Source organism: Callithrix jacchus, chromosome 1, assembly GCF_049354715.1.
Source record: "Callithrix jacchus isolate 240 chromosome 1, calJac240_pri, whole genome shotgun sequence".
NCBI lineage: Eukaryota > Metazoa > Chordata > Mammalia > Primates > Cebidae > Callithrix > Callithrix jacchus.
In genome coordinates this window covers 213,216,072-213,243,739 of record NC_133502.1, presented here as the reverse complement: position 1 = coordinate 213,243,739, position 27,668 = coordinate 213,216,072, and the positions used below count along the sequence as shown (strand labels likewise).

Below are 27,668 nucleotides of genomic sequence, written 5' to 3'. Positions count from 1 at the left end.
GCTAATTTTTTGTGTTTTTTGTAGAGATGGGGTTTCACTATGTTGACCAAGATTGTCTCGATCTCCTGACCTCGTGATCCACCCGCCTCGGCCTCCCAAAGTGCTGGGATCACAGGCTTGGGCCACTGCGCCCGGCCACCACACATTTAAAGGACTAATACCACTTCTATTCAAACTTTTCCAAATAATTGAAGAGGGGAGAACATTTTCAAACTCGTAAGGCCAGCATTACTCTGATACCAAAACCAGACAAGTAAACGATGAAAAAAGAAAACTACAGGCCAGTCCCCTGTTGAACAGACAGGAAAATCCTCAACATAGTACCAAGAAACCAAATCCCACAGCTACGTCATCCATGGTGACCGAGTGGGAGCCGTTACGGGATTCGAGGACAGTTCAACATAAGCAGCTCCGCCTGCCTTCCAGAGTGTGCAGTGTCTGAATAAACCACGCTGCTGCGACTGCCGCCGCCTTCCATCCACGCCAGCTGCTCCTTCTCCAAACGTGCTTTATCTTCCTCCAATAAAATGCTACTTGGCCCTTGTGCCTCTCGGTTGCGTTCTTTCTTCCAAGAAAACAAGAACTGAGGACCCTGCCCTCTCCCGGTAACACGACTATGGAAAATAGCATGGAGGTCCCTTGAAAAACCAAAAGTAGGTATAACCATCCGATCCCGCGATCTCACGGCTGGATTTATACCCCAGAGGAAGGAAATGAGCGCATCCAAGGGGTATCTGCACTTTCGTGTTTACTGCAGCATTCTTCACAAGACCCAAGACACAGAATCGACCTCAATGTCCATCACAGGGGAATGGATAAACTGTGGCACAGGCCGGGCGCGGTGACTCACACCTGTAATCCCAGCACTTTGGGAGGCCGAGGCAGGTGGATCACCTGAGGTCAGGGGCTTGAGACCAGCCTGACCAACATGGCAAAACCCTGCCTCTACTAAAAATACAAAGTTAGCCAGGCGTGGTGGCACATGCCTGTAATTCCAGCTACTTGGGAAGCTGAGGCAAGAGAATGGCTTGAACCTGGAAGGCAGAGGTTACTAGGAGCCAAACTAGCAACACTGCACTCCAGTCTGGGCGACAAGATTGAAACTCCCATCTCAAAAAAGAAAAGAAACTGTTGGCCGGGTGCGATGGCTCACACCTGTAATCCCAGCACTTTGGGAGGCCAAGGCAGGTGGATCACAAGGTCAAGAGATCAAGACTATCCTGGCCAACATGGTTAAACCCCATCCGTCTCTATCAAAAAAAAAACAGCCAGGCATGGTGGGGTGTGCCTGTAGTCCCAGCTACTCAGGAGGCTGAGGCAGGAAAATTGCTTGAACCCTGGAGGCGGAGGTTGCAGTGAGCCAAGATCATGCCTGGTGACAGTGAGGCTCTGTCTCAAAAAAAAAAAAAAAAGAAGAAAAAGAAAAACTGATATATATACACAGCGGAATATTATTCAGCCATAAAAAAGTAGCAACATTCTGCCATTTGTAGCAACATCGATGGAACTGGAGGACAGGATGTTAAATGAAATAAACCAGGCACAGAAAGGCAAAGACCACATGTTCCCACTCACAGGAGCTAAATTCCTTGATTTCATAAAGGAAGAGAGTAAACAGTGCTTAGCAGAGGCTGGGGAGGGCTGGAGAAGTGGGCTAGGAGAGACCTTCAACGTATACAAAGTTCCAATTAGGAGGAAACAGTGCAGGTGTTCCATTGGAGACTGTAGTTAACAATAACGTATATTTCAAAATAGCTGGAAGAGAGTTTTGAATATTCTTACCACAGATAAATAATAAACGTGTGAGGTGATAGATATGCTAAATGCCCTGATTTTGGCTGTTTTGTTTATTTATTTTCTTTTATTTTGTTAAGATGGAGTTTCACTCCTGTCGCCCAGGCTGGGGTGCAATGGCGTGATCTTGGCTCAGTGCAACCTCTGCCTCCCAGGTTCCAGCAATTCTCCTGCCTCAGCCTGCCAAGTAGCTAGAATTACAGGTGTCTGCCTCCATGCCCAGGTAATTTTTGTATTTTTAGTAGAGATGGGGGTTTTACCACGTTGGTCAGGCTGGTCTCAAACTCCTGACTTCAGGTGATCCACCCGCCTTGGCCTCTCAAAGTGCTGGGATTACAGGTGTGAGCCACCACACCCTGCCGATTCGGCTGTTACGTAATGTATGCATGCATCAAAGCATCCCTCACTACACCAGAAAGATGTGCAATTATTATATATCTATTAAACAACAAAAATTTTCGTCTAACGGAGTGTTGGAAAGGATGTAGATAAATAGGATCATTAACAGGAAAGGGGTGTAAAATAATACAATTGTTTGGGAAACGATTTGCCATTGTCTTAATGAGTTGTACATTCACTCAATTTCAACTGAAAACATCCAAGAGAGATTCTTGTGCAGGTCCTGGACACCTTTCTAACAATGTGCACAGCAGCAACGTCTGTGACAGGAAAAACATGCAAACCACTCAGGTGCTCAACCAGATGGGCAGAGCACTGGGGCCTGAGCGGTAAGACACTCACGAAGTGGGGCAGCCGCTCACTCTCTCAGCAGGGAAAATCAAGTAAGGACGGAACACGTCAGGACACGGCGAGTCTCAGAAACAATGCTGACTCAAAAAAGCAATTCTCCAAAGACAATAGATAACATTATTTCTTTTTCTTTTTTTTTTGAGATGGAGTTTCACTCGTTACCCAGGCTGGAGTGCAATGGCACAATCTCGGCTCACCGCAACCTCTGCCTCCTGGGTTCAGGCAATTCTCCTGCCTCAGCCTCCTGAGTAGCTGGGATTACAGGCACGCGCCATCATGCCCAGCTACTTTTTTGTATTTTTAGTAGACACAGGGTTTTACCATGTTGACCAGGATGGTCTCGATCTCTTGACCTCGTGATCCACCCTCCTCGGCCTCCCAAAGTGCTGGGATTACAGGCTTGAGCCACCGCGCCTGGCCCATTATTTCTTTTTATAGATTCAAACTCAAGGGAATGGAACATGATGTTGTTTATGCATCAATATACGTGTGTGAAAAAAAACTCCTTAAACAGATAATGAACATCGCAAAGCCAGGCAGTTTTCTCCGAGGGGAAGGCCGAGGGTGAGGCAGAGGGCTCATCACCGCGAGCAACGTTCTAGTTTGGAGGTGAAGGAGTTTCCTAAGTGTTTGTGTTATTATTAATCAATTCATGAATGAATTGGACCTCGGAATCAAGGCCAATGGTCTGAGGAAAAGAGCCACGGGCCTGAGGGAACAATTCTCACTGCACAGGGCACAGGCAGAGCCTATGTGATAGGTAATAGATCTGAATCACAAACCACTTCACAATTTTCCCCCAGCAACACTCGTTTTGATTGACCCTTAAAAGGCAGAATACCCTTCCCCAAAGCTCAGACAGGCAAAATCTAGTGAGAACCGCAAAAGCCAAGTATTGCTTTATGTATTGCAGACATTGCCCTCTAGTGAAATAGATGAGGAATACTCAGGTAGAAATAAGCTGCAGAAAGCCCCCCAGTGTACCAAGTATGTTAAAACGAGCAGGCATTAAACAGCAAACAATGAAAGACATAATATGAAAACCACAAGTCATGTGAATAGATCAGTGTTCCCATCTCTGGACGGGCCACCTACCACATACATTCTAAGCGCTGTATGGAGACAAATTTTTGAGATTAAAAAAAAGCATGAAAGCTCCAAAGTGTGACTTCGACATCATCATTCAGCAAGATCTGCTCTGTGGCTTCGGCGCTGGCCTCCCCGCTTGAAAGGCCAGTTACAAACAAAATGCTCACTCAGTGTCATTTCTCGGATGTCTGCACTTGCGAGAGGTCAAGCGATCACTTTGGTTACCACTGCATCTGACCAGCAAAGAGGAAGGTCACTTGAACTAACCGTTAATATTGAGCATCCAGTAGCAAATATTCTACACATACCTCGGGAAATCCCATCTGTTTTATATTTTGAGGTATAAAAGCATAATTTTTACTGCAAAAGTATGAAGCTGCAAGAATGAATGGTTTATGTCAATGTTACGTCTAAGACTGAAGGGCTTTAAAAAGAAGAAATTGAAAATTATATATATATAAAGGACAATCAATTTGCTAAATAGTTTAGGAAGAAATATTCTATTCTTTTGGGGTTAACTATTTATTTAAATAATATTTATTTAAATATTTTTAAATATTTTAAAAATAAAAATATTTTAAAAACAATTCAGGGCCAAATAACAGTTAAGATAATATCAATTCTATGTTTTGTAAAATTCTTTGGTACATTCGTATTCATAATGTTAAAATAAATAATCTTTCAGAATTGCATTTGAGTTTTAATTATTCAATTACAATTAAGCCATGAGTCTTCCAAGAAAAAAAAAAATCTTACTTTGCAAATTCTTCACATCTTGTGAAGATGAACTAAAAGTAGAATGTTGACTTTACCACATCAAATTATCATAAGATAGAAAAAGTCCAAACGTATATGCTACAAAATCAACAATAAATGATCATTCAGTTTGGATATACTAGAACATATTTAAAAGCTGGAAAAAGGGAGGAAAAGTTTTAGCAAAAAGCAAGGTACCCAAAACAGTTTGATCTCACCAATCAAACTTCAGAAATCGCAGTCTACACCAGTGAGTCCAAAAAGCCAGTTTTTAAAATGTCATCACCATACAATTTTCATCAACAGTGGAACAAAGAAGATGAAGGCTATGAATGGGTTAAAAACAGCCAACAGACCAGGCACAGTGGCTCACAACTGTAACCCCAGAACTTTGGGAGGCCAAGGCAGGAGGATTACTTGAGCCGAGGAGTTCAAGACCAGCCTGGGCAACATAGTGAGACCTCATGTCTTATAAACTAAAATTAAAAAAACAAACAAACAAGGGTTGGTGGCTCACGCCTGTAATCCCAGTATTTTGGGAGGCCGAGGTGGGTAGATCACGAGGTCAGGAGTTCAAGTCCAGCCTGACCAACATGGTGAACCCCCCGTCTCTACTGAAAATACAAAAATTAGCCGAGCGTGGTGGTGGGCGCCTGTAATCCGGCTACTCGGGAGGCTAAGGCAGGAGAATAGCTTGAATCCAGGAGGTGAAGGTTGCAGTGAGCTGAGATCACACCATTGCACTTCAGCCTGGGCAACAAGAGCGAAACTCTGTCTCAAAAATAATGAATGAATGAATGAATGAATTTTTTAAAAATAGCAAACAGCCAGGCATGGTGGCTCATGCCTATAATCCTAGCATTTTGGGAGGCTGAGGTGGGAGGATTGAGCCCAGGAGTTCAAGAGCAGCCTGCCAATGTGGCAAAACCCCATCTCAAAAAAAAAAAAAAAGAATAGCAAATATACAGTCGGACGCTTCATGAGCACGTGGCCCGTGTCACGGCCCAGAGCCCTGGATCAGAAGAGTCCCCGGCTTCCTTTTATCCTCTCCTGTTCCCTACCTGAAATTCTTAATAATTTTTTTAGCCAAAGGTTCTGTGTTATTTTGGGATGGGACCCACAAACTACGCATGTTGCTCTGTGGACAGTGATTTGTTCACATTCCTCAGATCAGCGTTCAGGAAGTCTTCATGGCACAGCAGAAGATAATAAATCTTGGCCAAAGAAAACAAGCCAGTTTCATCATCCTTCATCACTCAAGAGCACCTACCTGACAGCGGAGAGCCTCGTCAGGCACTTTCACAAGATGTTCAAACACTACGGAATAGCAGCCGTCTTATGCTTAAAAGGCTGCTTGAACAATAACCCCCACAAAAGCCTCAACTCTATAGTTTGCAGAACTTAGCAGCCCCTGTGATCTAAGAACCTAGATCCACCAGAACCTATTGAGGAAGTAAATGAACCAAAAGCCATCTTGAGAATCCAAATATTTCTCGAGTGATACCTGCCATAGAGACCCTCCTAGCCTTCAGTTCCGGTGGAGGCGCTGACACTGAAGTGCATTTAGGGACAAATGAGAGGCAGATGGCCTCAGCTGTGACTATATCGTAACACCCAGCCCTTTAGTGTTCTGTGAAAAGGAGCCAAAATGTAGGCAGATATCATACCTATAGAAATGTAGGCTCATGGCTGGGCACGGTGGCTCAAGCCTGTAATCCCAGCACTTTGGGAGGCCGAGGAGGGTGGATCATGAGGTCAAGAGATCGAGACCATCCTGGTCAACATGGTGAAACCCCGTCTCTACTAAAAATACAAAAAAATTAGCTGGACACGTGCCTGTAATCCCAGCTACTCGGGAGGCTGAGGCGGGAGAATTGCCTGAACCCAGGAGGCGGAGGTTGCGGTGAGCCGAGATCGCGCCATTGCACTCCAGCCTGGGTAACAAGAGCGAAACTCCGTGTCAAAAAAAAAAAAAAAAGAAAGAAATGTAGGTTCGTGTAAAATCTTTTTTGAATACCTGGCAATTTTCAGCATGTTTTCACAACCAATGGATACTAAAAGTATGATTATCTTGAAGAGAATGGGGTCCCAAATCATTTTTTTTTTTTTTTTGAGACAGATTCTCACTCTGTTGTCAGGCACCAGGCTGGAGTGCCGTGGAACGATCTCGGCTCACTGCAACCTTCGCCTCCCAGGTTCAAGCAATTCTCCTGCCTCAGCGTCCCGAGTAGCTGGGACTACAGGTGCGCACCACCATGCCCAGCTAATTTTTGTATTTTTAATAGAGATGGGGTTTCACCATGTTGGCCAGGGTGGTCTCAATCTCTTGATCTCATGATCCGCCTGCCTCGGCATCCCAAATGTTTTTATTCTGTTTTGCTAAAGCATTGGGAACCACCTGTGTAACACATTGCTACTTCAAAGGCAGGTCCTGGGACCTGAAGCATCAGTATTATCTAGGAGCTTATTAAAAAGGCAAACTATTAGGCCCCACTGCGGACCTGCTGACCTGGTGTGAGAGGAGAGAGACAGAAATCAACTAGGCAGGAAGTTAGGGCAGGGGTCCTCGGTAGGATTCCCTTCTAACAAAAAGCAGCCCAAGAGGTCATTTCTCTTTTAGCAAAGGAGATCAGGCTGCGAACACAGGTAATGAAGGCAAGTTCTAAGACAGAAAGGGGCCTCCTGTGTGACAGACAGACATACAATGGGACCCAGTGGGCACAGTCCTCTCCCTTCTTGGAAGTACTCAGACAAGGAGGCTTGCGCAGGGGGAGTGCCTGCAGCAGCACTGGTAAGAATCCCCCGGGAGTGTTCTGGCCAGTCCTCTTGCTTATTAACTTCTGCTCTAGCGCCCCCTTTAGAGGGTCCATGTCCTTGATTTCCTTGGCTGTGGACCAAGAACTTCAGGTGACACCTCACACAACGAGGTCAGTTTCACCGGAAGTTGCATTTTGACAAGATTCCCAGGCGGTCCATATGCACGTTCAAGTCTGAGACGCTGGCTACAGACAGCAAGTACTGAAGAATCTCCGGGGGCCCAGAGCTGAGGATGACACAAAATTTTTTTTCGTTTTTTTTTTTTCTTTCTTTCACAAGCAGCTGTGAGGCAGTTTAATGCAGATCAATTACCTTCAATTTATTTAATGAGCCTATTTGCAGTGTTAGTCCCCCTAAAGGTGCACGGTATCCTGGTTGTTTTATTTCCATTTAAGGAAATCACTGGTGAAAACCTCACGCTGCTTCCTTTGTGTCGCTACACGAGTTGAAAACCTCCTGGTCCAGGGTAACCAGCAGAGGCCAGCTTTTCACGTGACGCCCACTGCCCAAGCATCCCGCACACTGCACGGGAAGCGGATTCTGCTGCCGACAGCCTGCACACCCGCCTCACAGCCTGCACCACAACCTCAACCATGGCTGCAGTGGACAGCTGTCACTTCTCCTGGCCCCTTCTTTTGTTAGCAGACTCACCTTTTCTTTTCAAAAACCTCTTCCGTTTTCAAGCCATGAGGACTGGGTGGGGCTCACCCATGACCCATTTCCTGGCTCAAAGGGTGGTCCTGTGACCCAGGACTTGGCCTTGTAGCGGCCCTAGCAGCTGTTTCAGCAATGGGCCTGTGACCCCCTCAGGGCCACTTGTCATCATCCCCTAGACTTCTTACGCAAGGTTTTAAGCTGGATGAACACAAATCAGATCATCTTTTCCACTGCAGGAAGAAAACGCATCAGGCAAAGAAAAAAGCAAGTGAAAGGAAACAGAGCTAGGAGACGGAGAAAGAGACAGAATCCCGAGGCCACCAGCCTAAGCCTCAGCCCCAGCCAGGCCTCAGGCTGCCTGCCCGCCAAGCTTCTGCACTGAGTCATCTGCAGCTACAAGAATGCTGGCAAACACTGATTCTCCTTCTGGGGCTGTACCTGAAGGAAATGACCAGAGGTGCACACAAAGTCCTGTGTAAGGGACTGTTTCCAAAATTCACTTTTATGGCAACCTATTCTATTCACGTGTTTTACAAACAAAGGAAAATAGAATGTCGATAAGAAAAATTACAGCAGTCACGAGTATTTGATGAAATCATCTAGCCCCATGTATTAAAACGTCGATTCTTTTAAAGATCTTTTTGTTTCTCCCATTAATTAATGGTAGGTGGGAGAGTGACATTAGCAAGACATAAGAATACTCCAGGCAGGTGCCTGTAATTCCAGCACTTTGGGAGGCCAAGGCAGGAGGACTGCTTGAGTCCAGGAGTTCGAGACCAACCTAGGCAATATAGCAAGACTCCATATCTCTACAAAAAAAAAAACTTAAAAATGAGCCGGGTGTGGTGACGTATGCCTGTGGCCCTAGTTTCTCAGGAGACTGAGGTTGGAGGATCACTGAGCTCAAGAGGGCAAGGCTGCAGGGAAGCCATGCTGATGCCACTGCAGTGCCGCCTGGGTGACAGAGTGACACTCTGTTCCGAAAAAAAAGAAACAAGTACTGTAGCTCCACTTCCCACCACAGAATCTAACTAGCAACTATGTACAGATGGGCATAGTCTCCAGAATATCCCAGAACACAGGAGGAATGCTGCCCAGGCTGGACGGAGTGCAATGGCGCCATCTCGGCTCACTGCCATCCCCGCCTCCTGGGTTCAAGTGATTCTCCTGCCTCAGCCTCCCAAGTAGCTGGGATTACAGGCGCATGCCACCACACCTGGCTGATTGTTTGTATTTCTAGTAGAGATGGGTTTTCACCGTGTGGGCCAGGCCGGTCTTGAACTCCTGACCTCAGGTGATCCACCCGCCTTGGCCTCCCAAAGTGCTGGGATTACAGGCGTAAGCCACCATGCCCAGACTGACTTTTGACAAAGGCACGAAGAACATACCCAGGGGAAAGAACAGTCTATTCAATAAATGGTGCTGGGGAAAGTGGCTATTCCTATGCAGAAATATCATTATTCCCTTATCTTACACCATGCCCCAAAAGCAACCCAACATGGATCAAAGAGTTAAACATTAGGCCTGACACTGCAAAATTACTCTAAGAAAGCATAGAGAAAAAGCTCCGTGACAGTGATCTGGCCAATGGTTTTTTGGGGATGTCCCCAAAAACACAGACAGCTAAAGCAAAATAGACAAACAGGATGGCCTCAAACTCAAAGGCTTCTGTACAGCAAAAGGAACAAGTAACGAAGTAGAGACAACCCAGATCGTAAGAAAAAAACTCTGCAAACCATACGTCAGACAAGACGCTAATATCCAGGCCGGGCGCGGTGGCTCACGCCTGTAATCCCAGCACTTTGGGAGGCTGAGGCGGGTGGATCCCGAGGTCAAGAGATCAAGACCATCCTGGTCAACATGGTGAAACCCCGTCTCTACTAAAAATACAAAAATTAGCTGGGCACGGTGGCGCGTGCCTGTAGTCCCAGCTACTCGGGAGGCTGAGGCAGGAGAATTGCCTGAACCCAGGAGGCGGAGGTTGCGGTGAGCCGAGATCGTGCCATTGCAGTCCAGCCTGGGTAACAAGAGCGAAACTCCGTCTCAAAAACAAAACAAAACAAAACATGGTGAAACCCTGTCTCTACTAAAAATACAAAAATTAGCTGGGCGTGGCACCAGGTGCCTGTAATCCCCCAGCTACTTGGGAGGCTGAGGCAGGAGAATTGCCTGAACCCAGGAGGCGGAGGTTGTGGTGAGCCGAGATCGCGCCATTGCACTCCAGCCTGGGTAGCAAGAGCGAAACTCTGTCTCAAAAAAAAAGAGGCTAATATCCAAAATATATAAGGAACTCAAACAACAGCAAAAGAGCAAAGAAGCTCTGGAGCCCAGAGCTGACCAGTGGCAACCTGAATCTAGGAAAATGCACATTAAAACGGCAGTGAGATACCACCTCACTCTCATCAGAACAGGTCTTATGAAAAAGATGGAAGGTAAGTGTTGGCCAGAATGTGGAGAAAGGGAAACCCTAGCACACTGCCAGCGTACAGCACAGCCGCCACGGAAAATGGCATGGACATTCCTCAAAAAACTACACAGAACTACTGTATGAGCCAGCAATCCCACTTCTGGGAATACATCCAAAGGAACTGAAATCAGGGATATCTGTATTCCCATGTTCACTGCAGCCCCATTTACAGTAGCCACGATGAGGAATCTGCCTAAATCAGTCAGGCTAAGATGAATGCACTCAGAAAAGGCAGTGCACATACACAGTGGCGTACTATTCAACCTTAAAGAGAACAAAACTTGGCAGGCACAGTGGCTCACATGTGTAATCCCAGCACTTTGGGAGGCCGAGATGGGTGGATCACCTGAGCTCGAGACAGGCCTGAAAAACATGGTGAAACCCCATCTCTACTAAAAAAAAAAAAAAAAAAATACAAAATTAGCCAGGTGTGGTGGCACATGCTGTAATCCCAGCTACTCCGGAGGCTGAGGCAGAAATTGCTTGAACCTGGGAGGCAGAGATTGCGGTGAGCTGAGATTGCGGTGAGCCGAGACTGCGCCATTGTACTCCAGCCTGGGCAACAAGGGCAAAACTCCATCTCATTAATTAAAATAAAATAAAGCTGCCTCCATATATAGCACACTGTAACCTAACTTAAGAGGGGTGAAAGGAAAATAAATATTGGGGCCCCCAAAAATCACCAGGCCGAAGGGAAAAGTAAGGCTAGGAACTGCTTAGGGCAAATCTGCCTCGCATCTATCCAGTTTCCACTCTGCTCACTGAGCTAAATGCCGATCTGATTGCCTCCTTTGTAGAGGCTAAGCAGAAACGCAAAGAACGCAATCATTGTGTCTTACCCACCTACGACCCGGAAGCCTCCAGCTGTCTTACCTTTGCTTGAGTTGTCCTGCCTTTCCCGACCGAATGTTCATCTTCCATATGCTGACTGATGTCCACTGTGTCCTTAAAATGTATAAAACTGGGGCCGGGCGCAGTGGATCAAGCCTGTAATCACAGCACTTTGGGAGGCCGAGGCGGGTGGATCCCGAGGTCAAGAGATCGAGACCATCCTGGTCAACATGGTAAAACCCCGTGTCTACTAAAAATACAAAAATTAGCTGGGCATGGTGGCGCGTGCCTGTAGTCCCAGCTACTCAGGAGGCTGAGGCAGGAGAATTGCCTGAACCCAGGAGGCGGAGGTTGCGGTGAGCCGAGATCGCGCCATTGCACTCCAGCCTGGGTAATGAGAGCGAAACTCTGTCTCATTAAAAAAAAAAAAAAAAAAAAAAAACGTATAAAAGCAAACTATGCTCTGACCACCTTGGGGACATGTCGTGGGGGCAGCCTGAGGCTGTGTTATAGGCACCTGACCTCAACCTTGGCAAATAAACTTTCTAGATTAACTGAGACCTGTCTCAAATATGTGGGGTTCACATAGATAAACAAAAAAAACCCGCAACCTGAACTGAGAATATGCCCCGGTCATAAGTAGCCCAGCCTCGGCTAATCACCGCGGTGGAGGTCTTGGCTCCTCACAGTTCACGAGCTGCCAAAACATGTTCAGCGAAGGAAACTGCAGGGCTGCAACCGACAGGCTGTTTCTGCCTGAAACGTACATTTTCTGGCTATCAATATTCCCCGCCCACTTGTGGAGCAGTGATTTCTGAAGCATTTTTGGTTCTCAGTGCTACCTGGTTCACGAATCTTTTTTCTGTTCAACTAAACTGTCAAATGTAGTCCTAAGGCTTTTCTCTTGAACAGTATACATATATCACACATCACATTGTACTACAAAAACGTAATTCACTGTGTGACATGGTAAAAGCCCCATAAAACTGCTCACCTCAACCATACCTCCGCTTTCTATTGAAACTGCTCTCCGTAACCCAAATGTGACAGGCAAGCAGTCCAAACCCACGCCACCTTGGCCCCTGCGACTTGTAATAAGTAATTAAGGTCTATGATTTCCACCCTACCCAGACAGTGTGTAAACAAATGTTAATCTTGCCTTTTATGAACCACTTAAGTACCAATCAGAACGTCAAGTCCCCTGGCCCTCAGAGTGTCCGGAGCCCCTCACCCTCATCTTCACCCAGGAATCCACTGGAATGTCCGGAGCTCCTCAGCCTCATCTCCGCCCAGGAGGTGATTAACAGAATCCACTAGCCCTCAGAACATCTGAAGCCCCTCACCCTCACTCCCGAGGTGATTTTACGGGTATAAAAGGTCTTGACACCCACCTTTCGGGGCCACGAGTTGGAGAGACTCGAGTCCTCTGTGGCCCCTGGCAATACACACCCTGCAATTTGGCATACTTTTGTCTTGGTGTTGACTTTCTATGCTCGGGCCAGTACAACAACTGTGATTTATAAATTTCCAATAGTCTATATATTTTTTGAGACAGAGACACCTCTGTCACCCAGGCTGGAGTGCAGTGGCACCATCATGGTTCACTGAACCTCAAACTCCTGGGCTCAAGCAATCCTCTCACCTCAGCCTCCTAAGTAGCTGGAAACAAACGTGCAAGCCACCATGCCCAGCTAATTGTTTTTTAATTATTGTAGAGATGAGGGTCTCACTGTGTCGCTCAGACTGGTCTCGAACTCCTGGTCTCAGTGTATCCTCCTGTGTGATCCTCCCACCTCAACCTCCGGAAGAACTGGGATTACAGGTGTGAGCCACCACACCTGGCCCAAAAATAGTATATCATTTCTTTTAAACACTAGATGATTTTTTTCAGCTTTTATTTTAGAATCAGAGGGTACGTGCGCAGGTGAGTAACAATGGTATATTGCGTGAAACTGAGGTGTGGGGTATGCCTGAACCCATCAAGGGGATATTTTGGTTGTCAACTACCTGAAAAAAAATTTTCCTTTCCAGTCAACAGCTGCAGCACTATTTTAAAACATGAAAATGTAACAATAAGGGTTAAACAAATTTTGACAAATTTATAAAATGGAATACTATGGTGACATTAAAACATTTTAGACTGTTTAATCAAGATAGGGAAAATGCATACTTTCCTGGGTAAAAAAAGAAATTGTAAAGAACTTTTTTTTTTTTTTTTTTTTTAGATGGAGTCTCAGTCTTGCCAGGTTGGAGTGCACCGGTGTGATCTCGACTCACCGCAACCTCTGCCTCCCAGGTTCAAGCGATTCTCCTGCCTCAGCCTCCCGAGTAGCTGGGACTACAGGCACGTGCTGCCATACCGGGATAATTTTTTATTCTTTGTAGATATGGGGTCTCACTATGTTGCCTAGGCTGGTCTGGAACTCCTGGGCTCAAGTGATCATCCTGCCTCAACAGGCGTGAGCCACCATGCACAGCCAAGAAATCATATTGTGTGAACCCAACTTCATGAAATATGGCTATAAACTACTCACACATACTGGAGGGGAAGGGGAAAGAACTGAGAAGAAATACAGCAAAAATGCCATTAATGGGTAATTCTCGAAGGGATTGCAAGTCATTTTTAACTTTTTTCTTGATATGTCTTTTAATTTCCAAATTTCCTCTAATTGATTAATATTAACTTTAAAATAAGCAGTAATTCATTTAGAGAATAGATTTAACATCTATTCGCTAATTGCTTCTGTTGGTAGTAGTGTTCCTATTACAAGTCCAAAAAAGTCAATAAATCAGGGATAAAAAGAAGTGTTCAAATCTTTTTTCTTAATTTTTTTTTTTTCTGAGATGGAATTTCGTTCTTGTTGCCCAAGCTGGAGTGCAGTGGCGCAATCTCAGCTCACCTCAACCTCTGCCTCCCGCATTCAAGCCATTCTCTTGCCTCAGCCTCCTGAGAAGCTGGGATTATAGGCATGCGCCACCACACCCGGCTAGTTTTGTATTTTTAGTAGAGACAGGGTTTCTCCATGTCGGTCAGTCTGGTCTCGAAACCCTGACCTCAGGCGATCCGTCCCCCTCAGTCTCCCAAAGTGCTGGGATTACAGGCGTGAGCCACCGCGCCCAGCCAGTTCTTTTACAAGATGTGAAGGAAAGGAGAACATCTGAAGCTGGGAAGGAAACAACTAAATGTAAGTGGAATATATTCTTAAATTCATGTTGAATGGCTGAGATAACAACAACCTCTTTTTCTTAGTAAATATTGACTTTCCATAGTTATAAAGAGTCGTCCTCTTCTAAGGCCGGGCCTAGAATGACTGAAATGATGACAGCAGACAATCCCATCAGCAAGAAAGAGGGTTTTGAGTTCATCACTGAGGGAGAGCTGATGAAAGAGCAGAAAAGCTCCAGCCTGCATCTTCCAAGCTGCTGCCCTTCACTCCACCAAGGCCTCCCGGATACGTCAGTAGGATCTAACAGTAGAACCTCGTGGAGCAGATCATTTGAGCAGGCCAGGTCCCAGCAGGAAACAGAAAATGCAGCAGTCTTTCAGGGCAGATCACTCTGGGGAGACAGGCAGGTGGGGCAGCGAGGAAAGGGAAGTGAAGCTTAACGTCTAAGGAGAATGGGGGAGGCAGGGTGAGTATGCAGCTGAAGTTAGCAGGCACAATAAGCCAGAGAAAGCAGCATGAGTGGACTCCGAGGAAGGGAATTTCCACACTGTACCCGTGACCCAAAAAATTGACCCCCAAATCCTAAACTAACTTAGCTCCCACTCTACCTGAATTTTTTTTTTTTTCTTGTACACATTCTCTCATGATCTTCCCAAAATGTTATTCTTAAGCTGCAGGGAAAGGTGAGCCATGGAAGGAACTGGCTGAGGTCCACCACCAGAGTAGCCCCAGGATCAATCAGGAGCCTCAGAGAAGCCCCAGAAGAGCCAGGAATGTGCTGCAGATAATCTGGGGAGAAGCCGGGCGTGGTGGCTCACACCTGTAATCCCAGCACTCCGGGAGGCTGAGATGGATGGATCACAAAGTCAGGAGTTTGAGACCAGACTGACTAACATGGTGAAACCTCGTCTCTACTGAAAATGCAAAAATGGTGGCAGGTGCCTGTAATCCCAGCTACTGAGGAGGCTGAAGCAGGAGAATCACTTGATTCTTGGGAGGCAGAGGTTGCAGTGAGCTGAGATCGTGCCACTGCACTTCAGCCTGGGTGACAGAGCAAGACTCTGTCTCAAAAAGAAAAAAAGAAAGAAAACCTGGGGAGGGTGCAGCGTCCACACAGCGTTCCACTCAAAACTACACTGTCAGCAGAGCCAACTCCAACATGAAATGCCCTCAAAGGAACAAAATGAACTTGCCGGGAATATGAGCCAAGCAGCGTCAGTGTGTTCCGACCCAGCCCATCATGACGCCCACAACTGGAGACCCCAGTCGCAATGATGCGTTCACATGATTTTCCATTTCTTGAGTAATCATAACACGCGGGTTAGAACACATGGATTAGAACACTTTGGATGAAAAGCCAAGTAATTGGGAAATTTTGGGACTACTCTCAAAAAAAAAAAAAAAAAAAAAGAAAAGAAAAAGAAAACAGCTCATGTGGAAGAACTAGGACTTGGCTTCTTCCAGACTGTTTACCTGAAGCATTTTCCCCTTTGTAAGCCCATGATTGTGTAAAAGTGTCAAAACTGTGCAATACATTTTTTGATAGTTCAAAAGAAAACCTCCAAAAACGCTTGTTGTTAGTTCTTTGATAAATCAAGATGGAGCCGTACACCTGTGTTCCTCTCCCTCCCATTTCGTTCCTGTGAACACATCAGATAACCTGCGTGCACTCTCCACCCAACTCTGCACAATACCATACCACAAAGAAACTTCAGACGAAATGTTTTTCAATATTTGCCTTGTTTTCTGGAACAATTTTAAAGTATAAATTATACTTAAATAAGTACAAAATTAATGCCTCTGCTTTAATTTTCAAACACCTTGCACCCAGATTTTTAGGAGTCTCAATATGGAGTTTTAGGTTTAAAAGTCTAAATTTAGCTTTCTTCCAAGGAAAAGCGGAGAAGAGCGGTTAAGACTAAAATCGAGTCTGACAATATCCTTCCAATTTCTCAAGACCAATGCCCACTGACCCAGACATTCCACTTCTAGAAATTTTCCACCGATACATTTGTATGAACCTATACAGAAAACGATATTCATTGCCGTATCCATGCTAGTAAAAACTCCAAACAACCTAAATCTCCATTCATTGTTTAAACAACGTACTTGCCAAACTATGCTTCAGGTTTTTTTTTTAATGCCATGAACACATCTATCTGTCCTGCCATGAAAAGATGTCCTTAATATACTCAGTGGACAGAGCAAGTTTAAAGACGTGTACATAGAAACGTTTCCGATAAGGCACAAACAACAATGAGACTGAGTGGAGGATGGAGAGACACATTTGTCCGCCTTGTATGGATTTTTTTTACAAGTTTGCAACATTTCTGTCACTTCTTTTTTTTTTTTTCCAATTAAACACAAAGTCACGCCAAAAGCCCAAAGAAGTATGTAATCAGCTTAGAAAAACATTCATTGGCCCGATATATGCCCGTATCAAATACAGATCAGTATCATAATTTGCAGAGCACAGTTGGCAATCAGTTCCTTAACTCTCTGGCTGGCATAGGTGCAGAGCTGGGTGCCTGTGCTGAGAAGAAAACTTCCAAAACGAGCCCCACACTTGCCTCAAGCGCCACGCAGGCGTCCAGCCTCTGCTGCTGCGTTCCACGCCGGGACTGAGCCGGGGACCGAGCTGGGGCCGCAGTTCCGCGCCGCGCCGCGCCGCCTCCGTCTGGCCCCGCGCCCGGCTGCGCCCCGCCCAGCTTTCGTTTTCCACTGAATGGAAAGCGAAACTTAGCGGAGCCTCCGCGCCAGAAGCGGGACGCGTGCAGGGAAACCCCGCCGGCCGCAGCCTCCCGTCGCCGCAGCCGCGCACCTACCTGCTCGGGACATCAGCGCTCGCAGATGGGCAGGGCTTGCAAACCCTGCCCTTTGCCAACGTGTCGAGAACACACGCGCCTTTTTTTTTTTTTTTTTTTTTTTTTTGAGACGGAGTCTCTGTCGTCCAAGCTGGAGTGCAGTGACACAGTGGCGCGATCTCGGCCTCAGTGCAACCTCCGCCTCCAGGGTTCAAGTGATTCTCCTGCCTCAGGCTCCCAGGTAGCTGGGATTACAGACGTGCACCACCACGCCAGGCTAATTTTTGTATTTTAGTAGAGACAGGGTTTCGCCGTGTTGGCCAGACTGGTCTCGAACCGCTGACCTCATGTGTTCCGCTCGCCTCAGCCTCCCAAAATGTTAGGATTACAGGTATGATGCACAGCACCCCACCTACATGCGTTTTTTTATTTGCGATTTTCAGGTCCCTGCAATTAACATGCGTCTTAGAGTCACCCAGCATTTGGTAATATTGACTGCCGCATTCTTTTTCTTAATGCTATTGTATTTCTTGGATCGTGTAACTTCACATCACCGGCCTGTGGCTTGGATGACATGCGGCACGTGTTATAATTATGAGCTCTTCTGTGGGCATGCAGATATAGGAATTCCTCCGCTTAAGATGGGGTTAGGCCAAGAGCGGTGGGTCACGTCTGTAACTGCAGCGCTTTCAGAGGCCGAGGCAGGCAGATCACCTGAGGTCAGGACCAGCCTGGCCAACATGGTGAAACCCCATCTCTACTAAAAGTACAAAAATTAGCTCGGCGTGGTGGTGGGCACCTGTAATCCCAGTTACTCGGGGGACTGAGGCAGGAGAATCGCTTGAACCCAGGAGGCAGAGGTTGCAGTGAGCCAAGATTGCACCACTGCACTTCAGCCTGGACAACGACAAGAGTGAGACTCCATCTCAAAAAAAGACAAAAAAAAAAAAAAAAGACGGGTTAGGCCCCAGTGAACCCCATGAATTCATGAGTGAAACCGTGGTAAGTAAGTGAGGGACCATCTGTATATATAAGGTTAAAAGAGCTATAGCATGGGCAGCAGAAAGGCTTATTACCTCTTTAGAGATGTATTTCTTGTATGCAGACTCATGGGGGTGGGGGCAGAGGGGTTATCTGCCAGGGGCCTTAAACTCCAGCCGATCGAATTTGCGCAGGAAAGCAGGATACAATCCCCCCAAAGCGATCCTTCTTTCTGAAAGCCGTCCCCCCAGCAATGGACAAATAGGGAGGCTCTAAAAACCCAAAGCTGCCAGGACCTCACTGAGGCACTAGTAGGGTCTGTAGTAAGGTACAAAATACCATGGCACGAAGATGTATAAACGTCTCCATAACGGGGGATGTGTGTTAGAGGCAGGAATAGGCCGGGCGCGGTGGCTCACGCCTGTAATCCCAGCACTTTGGGAGGCCGAGGCGGGTGGATCACGAGATCAAGAGATCGAGACCATCCTGGTCAACATGGTGAAACCCCATCTCTACTAAAAATACAAAAAATTAGCTGGGCGTGGTGGCGCGTGCCTGTAGTCCCAGCTACTCAGGAGGCTGAGGCAGGAGGATTGCCTGAACCCAGGAGGCGGAGGTTGCGGTGAGCCGAGATCACGCCGAGCCGAGATCACGCCATTGCACTCCAGCCTGGGTAACAAGAGCGAAACTCTGTCTCAGAAAACAAAACAAAACAAAAGAACAACAAAAGAAGCAGGAACACAGACATATACGTACGGGCTATCCACACGTCCATCATCAGCCCAGACTCCCCTCACATTGCTGCTGGAACGGAAGCACCGTCGTGCACAGCACAGCATTTCTCTCCGGAACGCTGGTGGAGCAACATGGTGTTTACACAGGTGTACCGTACTGAGCACAGAGTCCGTCCTCACAACATATGCTGACCGACTGATTATATAACCAGCTTCAAACATCTGGTAAGCCTTGTCCACAAACAGGAACCTCAGAAACTCAAGTGAGGGCGATGAGGAGAGGATGCTGCAAAATTCGATAAAATATGCTAAATATATCTAGTCCGTAGAAGGCTAAGGACCAAGCTGTATTTCCTTGCAGCAACTGTCAGCAGAAAACTATTTTTGTTTTTTGAGACGGAGTTTCACCCTTGTTACCCAGGCTGGAGTGCAATGGCGCGATCTCGGCTCACCGCAACCTCCGCCTCCTGGGTTCAGGCAATTCTCCTGCCTCAGCCTCCTGAGTAGCTGGGATTACAGGCATGCACCACCGTGCCCAGCTATTTTTTTTTTTAATAGAGACGGGGTTTCACCATGTTGACCAGAATGGTCTCCATCTCTTGACCTCGTGATCCACCCGTCTCAGCCTCCCAAAGTGCTGGGATTACAGGCTTGAGCCACCGCGCCCGGCCAGCAGAAAACTATTAATAGTTGATCCAATGATTATCTGAATCTTGGCAGGTCAGTGGAGCAAAGTAATTGGTGTTGCTGCCCCAATTGGACAAGGGTGAACCTTGGGGTGGAGGCTGGACTACATAATGTAAGGATCCATTACACTTCTTTGGGGCTCTTCCATCCTTCATGGTACCTTCCTGAACAATTCCATGCTAAGGCCATCAGGTGTGTCAAGCAAATTGGGCATCTGTGTAGTATGTTCCACAGTGGCCCAAGCAGGGTGCTGGCCCAGAGCAGGATGAGAAGGGAGGCTGCCCGTCACAGTGTCAAGACACAGATGGGTGCTGGTGCAGCCTGCCCGGGTGTCAGATCCCAAGCAGTTTGAGGATGTGGCACGTCCCCATGGCAGAGTGGCCCAGTGTGTGGTGTCAGGTGCGGGGACAGGTGCTGGCGGTGATGACAGATTAGTTACATCCAGGGAGATGACTAGGTAACTGAATGGATTAAGGATCATTGGAGCCAGAGTTGAAACTGTCAGAGATAGGAGTTACAAGTAAGGAAAGGGAGAACGCGCCCACTAGTGTTGAACTGGAATTGGACTTAGCAGGGTGGATCTTTGATTTTCAGTATGTGCACACAGACAAAGAATGTGGAGGTCAACGTGTATGCATTACATGCATACATCCCCTGACTCGGTCTGAGGGGGCCTGGGAACAGTGACACCCCAATCTGGCACCCAGATTTCGGTTTCTAATTCCTATTCTTTAATAAAAGGAACCAATGTTGCTTAGAGAAATGGCTATTTCTGGGGTTACGGCTGAGAAAGTACAAGATGAGCGTAGGACATCTTGTTCTGCCAGAAAGTAAAGAAATGCTCAGAGAATGATGGGGACGTTTCAAAACGATACAGAAGCCAACTCCAAGACCATGCTCCCACTGGCCAAATTCGGAAGAACTTGAGCAGCAAAAGAAATGATGATAGTAATATTTCAACCCTTTAAATAGAATGGGAAGCCACGCTTCATAGCAATAAAAGTAGATATGAATAAATTAAAATTTGGGTGAGGAATAGGGTATTTACACAGTTTCGAAGTACCTTCCCACAAAGTCCATATTATTAATTACCAATAATATTACATACATGTGATACCAACCAGGTTCATTCTGCCCACCGATTGACTGATGCAGTCAATCCATCACTGTGAAGGTTTTGCGAAAGAGAAAAGAGTTATTCACAAGGCAGCCCGGTGAGGAGGCAGGAGAATAGCTCTCAAACCTGCCTCCCCGGCCGGGCACAATGGCTCACACCTGTAATCCCAGCACTTTGGGAGGCTGAGGTAGGTGGACCATGACGTCAGGTGTTCGAGACAAGCCTGGCCAATATGGTGAAACCCCATCTCTACTAAAAATACAAAAATTAGCTGGGCATGGTGGTGCAAGCCTGTAGTCCCAGCTACTCGGGAGGCTGAGGCGTAAGAATCGCTTGAACCTGGGAAGCAGAGGTTGCAGTGAGCCAAGATCACACCATTGCACTCCAGCCTGGGCGACAGAGTGAGACTCTGTCTCAAAAAAAAAAATCTGCCTCCCCAAAGATAAGGCTCAGGGATATTTACCGGTGAAAGCATGGTCTAAGCTTGGTCTAAGGCGTGGGCAAAGGTGATTGGCAGTGGGGGAGAATGAGGCAGTCGGAGACCCACTTCACAGGACACATGCTCAGAAAATGACAGCCTTAGCATGATCTGAGGGTGGCGTTTGGGGGCCTCTGATGTCAAAAGGCCACCTCTTTTCTTGCACAAGCCTTCTCGAAAGCTCACTGGTCTCAACTGGTTTGAACAAGGCAGGAGCTGCCCCAAGTTCCTGAAAAACAATGTGAGCAGTCGTGACGGTAGTGACATAAGTGTTATCTGCAAGGACGCTAGCAAGGTTAATAACGCTCAGCCGTGCGGCCTTCAACCTCACAGAAAAAAAATAAAAGCAAGTGACCAGAAACAAGCAGGCCGGGCCAAACGGGGCAGACCTAATCGGATTAACCCCGTGGTCTCATGTGTAATAGTACATTCTGACTATAAAGAATATGGTTAATGTAGATATTCAGTACAAAAGGAGAAAGCAGTACGTTGGCAGGAGCGGTACACGTCATCGGCGCCGGGAATACTGGGATCGTGTGCCACCAGAGGACAGGGTGGGGCGAGCGCAGCCTCACTCCCACGCTGTTCCCATCAAAGATGAGTGACTGGAACTCTTTCGCCAGGACGCAGGTCCTGGCCAACCCAGATTGAGGGGCATTCTGCAAATCAGCTGGCCTACCATCTTCAAAAGATTGTGAAAATCGAAGACAACTCTGAGGAGCGGTTCCAGACTGGCAGAGACCGGAGAGGTCACAGATGAACAGGAGATCCTGAAGCAGATCCTTTGACTGTAAAGGACGATATTGGCAAAACTGGTGAAACTTGAATGGGGTCTGAGGATTAGGGGGTAGTAACTTCACAGGAGGGGATTTGGGAGAAATGCAATATCAGGTGGAAAACTGACTCTCAAAAAGTTCAAGAAGAAAGTTCTTTGGGCCGGGCGCGGTGGCTCGCACTTGCAATCCCAGCACTTTGGGAGGCTGAGGTGGGCGGATCACGAGGTCAGGAGATCGAGACCATCCTGACCAACATGGTGAAACCCAGCCTCTACTAAAAACACAAAAAAATTAGCTGGGCTTGGTGGCACGTGCCTGTAGTCCCAGCTACTCGGGAGGCTGAGGCAGGAGAATTGCTTGAACCCAGGAGGCAGAGGTTACAGTGAGCCGAGATTGCGCCATTGCACTCCAGTGGGAGACACTGTCTCAAAAAAAAAAGAAAAAAGAAAAAAGAAAGAAAGTTCTTGGGACTATGGTTGCAACTTTTCTGTAGGCTTAATATTGTTTCAAAATTTTAAAATGTAAAATAATATTACGGGGTAGTAGTTTTTTTATTAAGACTATTTACAAGATTATGCTTTTTGAAAGCATTGGTTAAAAGATTTCTCAAAATCATGCAGGAAAGAGTTTATACTGAAACTGTATAATATTTGTTTCAAAAGAAAGTTTGGGCCCTGAGAAGCATTTTCTGTCATTTACACAGTATTTTTGCCAATTTGGGATACTTTCAGTGTCCCTGGAATTTCTTACTTTTTCACTCAAAAAAAAATTTTTGAAGTATGAGGCAAAAGGCCACACCTGCTTACCTCACTTTAAAATTCTGCCTAAAAACCTGGTCATAGAGGAAGATGTTGGCTGATTTTAATGGGATAATCTAGTTCCCCTCACAATGGAAAAGTATTTAGAAGAAAGCTGTTTGCCCAACGTGAGGAGCAAGTTATACAAACTGATGAGAATTTTTGTCCTGGGGAAAGGACAGGATTCGTCGCATAGGGTAAGAGCAAGGGATGTTTTCCAAAAAAAGGAAAACAGAAGCAATGGCTGAGAAAGTATTAGCACTCCTTTACAAAACAGCTTCTCCTCAAACATGTGGTTTCCTGCGACCTCTGCTCAGTCCCTCTCCACAACTTTCTCCTGCCTATTTTTCTCTCTGAATTTTGTCAAGATGATTTTTGTTTTAAATTGTACTGTATTTTGCATGCTTCCAAAGATAAATACTCATTTTTAAGATGAATCAAACACTGAATCTCCCTCTTGGGATTGTTTTGGGAACATGCATTCTGAGAAGAAGGAGCTGCTCAGTGGAAGCCGTCAGACAGAACTCTGTATTTCATCTTCTGGGGGCTTCAGGGTACAATCCAAGACAGAAGATGACCTGGAATCTGTCAGCTTTCCCAGGCACCCCCCATCCTCTAGCGACATGTTGCCTTAATGGAGAATCTTTTTCAATTAAATCTTTTATATTAGAAAAGACATGTTAAACATAAAAAAAAAAAAGTTATACAAATGTTGTATCAACCAGGCCGGGCATGGCGGCTCACGCCTGTAATCCCAGAACTTTGGGAGGCCGAGGCAGGTGGATCATGAGGTCAGGAGTTCGAGACCAGCCTGGCCAAGATGTTGAAACCCCGTCTCTACTAAAAATACAAAAATTAGCTGGGCGCGGTGGCTTGTGCCTGTAATCCCTGCTACTCAGGAGGCTGAGGCAAGAGAATTGCCTGAACCTGGAAGGCAGAGGTTGCGGTGAGCCGAGATCGCACCATTGCACTCCAGCCTGGGTGACAGAGTGAGAGTCTGTCTCAAAAATAGTAATAAATAAATAAATAATAAATATTATTTCAACCCAACGTGTTCTTCCTTCACTAATTTTCTCCCTCATATGCACACGCGTATGTGTACGCGTGTGCACAGTACAGAGGTGTATATATATTTACACGATCACTTTTTTGCCGGACTACTTGAGAGTAAATTGAAGAGATCAAAACTCTTCAGCTCTAAGTAATTTAATGTGAGCCTCACAGGATCAAAAATGTTTTCTTACATAGACCTGGGGCAATTATTATCAAATTCAGGTCATTTCACATTCATACAATTTTCTAATATGTGTTCAATATTTACATTTTGACAACTATCCCAATATTGTTTTTACAGCAACTTCTTTCCTTTGTTTCTTTGTTTTCTTTTCTTTCTTTTATTTATTTATTTATTTTTTGACACGGAGTTTCACTCTTGTTACCCAGGCTGGAGTGCAATGGCGCGATCTCGGCTCACCGCAACCTCCACCTCCTGGGTTCAGGCAATTCTCCTGCCTCAGCCTCCTGAGTAGCTGGGATTACAGGCACGCACCACCGTGCCCAGCTAATTTTTTGTATTTTTAGTAGAGATGGGGTTTCACCTTGTTGACCAGGATGGTCTCGATCTCTTGACCTCTTGATCCGCCCGCCTCAGCGTCCCAAAGTGCTGGGATTACAGGTGTGAGCCACCGTGCCCGGCCAAACGTTTGTTATTTCTTTGTACTGGGAACATTCTAAATCTTCCCGTGTACCTATTTTGAAATATACGGTAAATTATTGCTAATTACTATCACTGTCCAGTGCTATCATGCCCTAGCCTGTTCTCATCCTTCCCTCCCTCCTACTGCTTCCCAGCCCCTGGTAGTCATCATTCTACCCTCCCTGAAATCAAAGTTTTTAGCTCCCACATAGGAGTGAGAAGGTGGGATATGTATCTTTCTGTGCCTGGCTTCTTTCACTTAACATCATGTCCTTTGGTTCCGTCCATGTTGCTACAACTGACAGGATTTCATTCCTTTTATGACTGAGTAGTACTCCACTGTATGTATATATAGAGAGAGCACATTTTTTTTATCCATTCATCTGTGGATGGACGCGCGGATTGATTCCATGTCTTGGCTATTGTGAATAGTGCTACAGGAAACATGGCAGTGCTGATATCCCTTCAGTGGGCTGATCTTCTTGCTTTTGGTCTATACCCAGCAGTGGGATCATATGGCAGTTCCAGTTTCAGTCTTTGGAGGAAGCTCCGTACTGTTTTCCACAATGGCTATGCTAATTTACATTCCCACCAGCAGTGTATGAGGGTTCCCTTTTCTCCACATCCTCACAGAATCTGTTATTTTCTGTCTTTTTGATAATAGCCATTTTAACTGAGGTGAGATGATATCTTATTGTGGTTTCGATTTGCGTGTCTCTCATGCTTAGTGATGTTAATCATTTACTTATATACCTGATGGCCATTTGTATGTCTTCTTTTGAGAAAATAAAAATCGTCTTCAGATTATTTGTCCTTTTTAATTTAATTTAATTTAATTTTTTTTGACACGGACTCTCACTCTTGTCACCCAGGCTGGAGGGCAGTGGTGTGATCTCGGCTCACTGCAACCTCCGCCTCCTGGGTTGAAGCAATTCTTCTGCCTCAGCCTCCAGAGTAGCTGGGACCACAGGCGCGCGCCACCACACCCAGCTAATTTTTGTATTTTTAGCAGAGACAGGGTTTCACCATCTTGGCCAGGCTGGTCTCGAACTCCTGACCTCGTTATCCCCCTGCCTTTGGCTTCTCAAAGTGCTGGGATTACAGGCATGAGCCACTGGACCCGGCCGATTTGCCCATTTTTAATCAGATTATCTGTTTCCTTGCTATTATTTGACGTCCTTATATAGTTTGGTAATTAATCCTTTGTCAGATGCATAGTTTGTAAATATTTTCCCATTCTGTAGGTTGTCTCCGCCCTCTGTTATTTTCTTTGTTGTGAAGGAGCTTAGAAGATTCTTTATTTTGCTCCCCAACTTCCAGCTTAGAAGATTCTTTTTTGTTTGTTTGTTTTGTTTTATTGCATTTTAGGTTTGGGGGTACATGTGAAGAACATGCAAGATTGTTGCATAGGTACATGCATGGCAGTGTGATTTGCTGCCTTCCTCCCCTTCACCTATATCTGGCATTTTTCCCCATGCTGTCTCTCCCCAACTCCCCAACTCCTGCTGTCCCTCCCCTATTTCCCCCCAACAGACCCGAGTGTGTAGTGCTCCCCTCCCTGTGTCCATGTGTTCTCATTGTTCAACACCCGCCTACGAGTGAGAACATGCGGTGTTTGATTTTCTGTTCTTGTGTCAGTTTGCTGAGAATGATGGTTTCCCGGTTTATCCATGTCCCTACAAAGGACATGAACTCATCGTTTTTGATGGCTGCATAATATTCCATGGTGTATATGTGCCACATTTTCCCTGTCCAGTCTATCATCAATGGGCATTTGGGTTGGTTCCAGGTCTTTGCTATCGTAAACTGTGCTGCAATGAACAGTTTACAATGTGCATGTGTAGAAGATTCTTGACAAGTGAAGTGAAATCAACAACTGCACCACAAGAATCAGATTCCAGGCTGGGCACAGTGCACTCAGTGCACTCCTGTAATCCTAGCACTTTGGGAAACCAAGGTGGGTAGATCACTTGAGGTCAGGAGTTCGAGACCTGGCCAACATGGTAAAACCCTATCTCTACTAAAAAAAAAAAGAAAAACATTAGCCAGGCCCATGCCTGGTGCATGCCTATAATCCCAGCTACTCAGGAAGCTGAGGCAGGAGAATCACTTGAACCCCAGGAGGCGGAGGTTGTAGTAAACTGAGATTGCACCACTGCACTCCAGCCTGGGTGACAGAGTGAGACTCTGTCTCAAAAGAAAAAATTGTCAGGTCAGACTAAAGGTTCAAGAGGAAAAAAATCACAGGGTGGGGTCAAATATTATAGATAACAGAGTCATTTTTTTTAATTAAAAGCCTATACTGGGGATAGGCACAGTGCACGCCTATAATCCCAGCACTTTGGGAGGCCAAGGTGAGTAGATCACGAGGGTAGGAGTTCGAGACCAGGCTGGCCAACATGGTGAAACCCCATCTCTACAAAAAATACAAAAATTAGCTGGGCCTGGAGGCAGGTACCTGTAATCCCAACTACTCAGAAGACTGAGGCAGGAGGATCGCTTAAACCTGGAGGTGGAGGTTGCAGTGAGCTGAGATCATGCCACTGCACTCCAGCCTGGGCAACAGAGTGAGACCTCTAAATAAATAAATAAGCAGGCATATATAAACAGAGGCCAGACAATGTCATTTCTCCGCTCATTTATATTAGGTTGCATTACATTATAAATTAACTAAGGGAAAATAACATGTTTATTTTGTTGAGAGATACTATTCAATACTAAGGAATGTCATTAAATTCGCCCGTCCACATTTGTGTCTGAGTTTAAAGTTTTTCTCATAAAGGCTGCTAACGTTTCCTAAATTGTTATTGCTAAGTATCTATTTCATTGCTATTGTTAATAGACGATTCCTCTTTTTCTCTTCCACTATATCCTGACTGGTTATATGTTTATAAGATTAAGGCTACTTTTTTTCGAAACAGAGTCTTGCTCTGTCACCCGGGCTGGAGTGCAGTGGTGCGATCTTAGCTCACTGCAACCTCTGCCTCTGGGGTTCAAGTGATTCTCCTGCCTCAGCCTCCCAAGTAGCTGGGATTACAGGCACGTGCCATCACGCCTGGCTAACTTTTTATATTTTTGGTAGAGATGGGGTTTTACCATGTTGGCCAGGCCGATATTGAACTCCTGATCTCAAGTGATCTGCCCACCTCAGCCTCCCAAAGTGCTGGGATTACAGGTGTGAGCCACTGCTCGTGGCCTGAAGGCTACATTTTGTTTAAATTAGTCTTATCATTAATTCTGTAGGATTTTCCATGTTCCGTAATATCATCT

The 27,668-nt window shown here is 46.0% G+C and overlaps 1 protein-coding gene across 8 annotated transcripts in view; it reads right to left on the bottom strand.

Moving 5' to 3' along the window:
• USP18 (ubiquitin specific peptidase 18) overlaps positions 1-16,951 on the bottom strand; it is a 39,870-nt gene extending 22,919 nt beyond the window's left edge. For all 8 annotated transcript variants that reach the window (XR_013524119.1, XR_013524120.1, XM_078343361.1 and 5 more), the window contains exon 1: positions 16,899-16,951. The gene's annotated coding sequence lies outside the window, so the exon portion shown is untranslated. The remainder of the gene's footprint in view (positions 1-16,898) is intronic.
• Between the last annotated feature and the right edge of the window lie 10,717 nt (positions 16,952-27,668).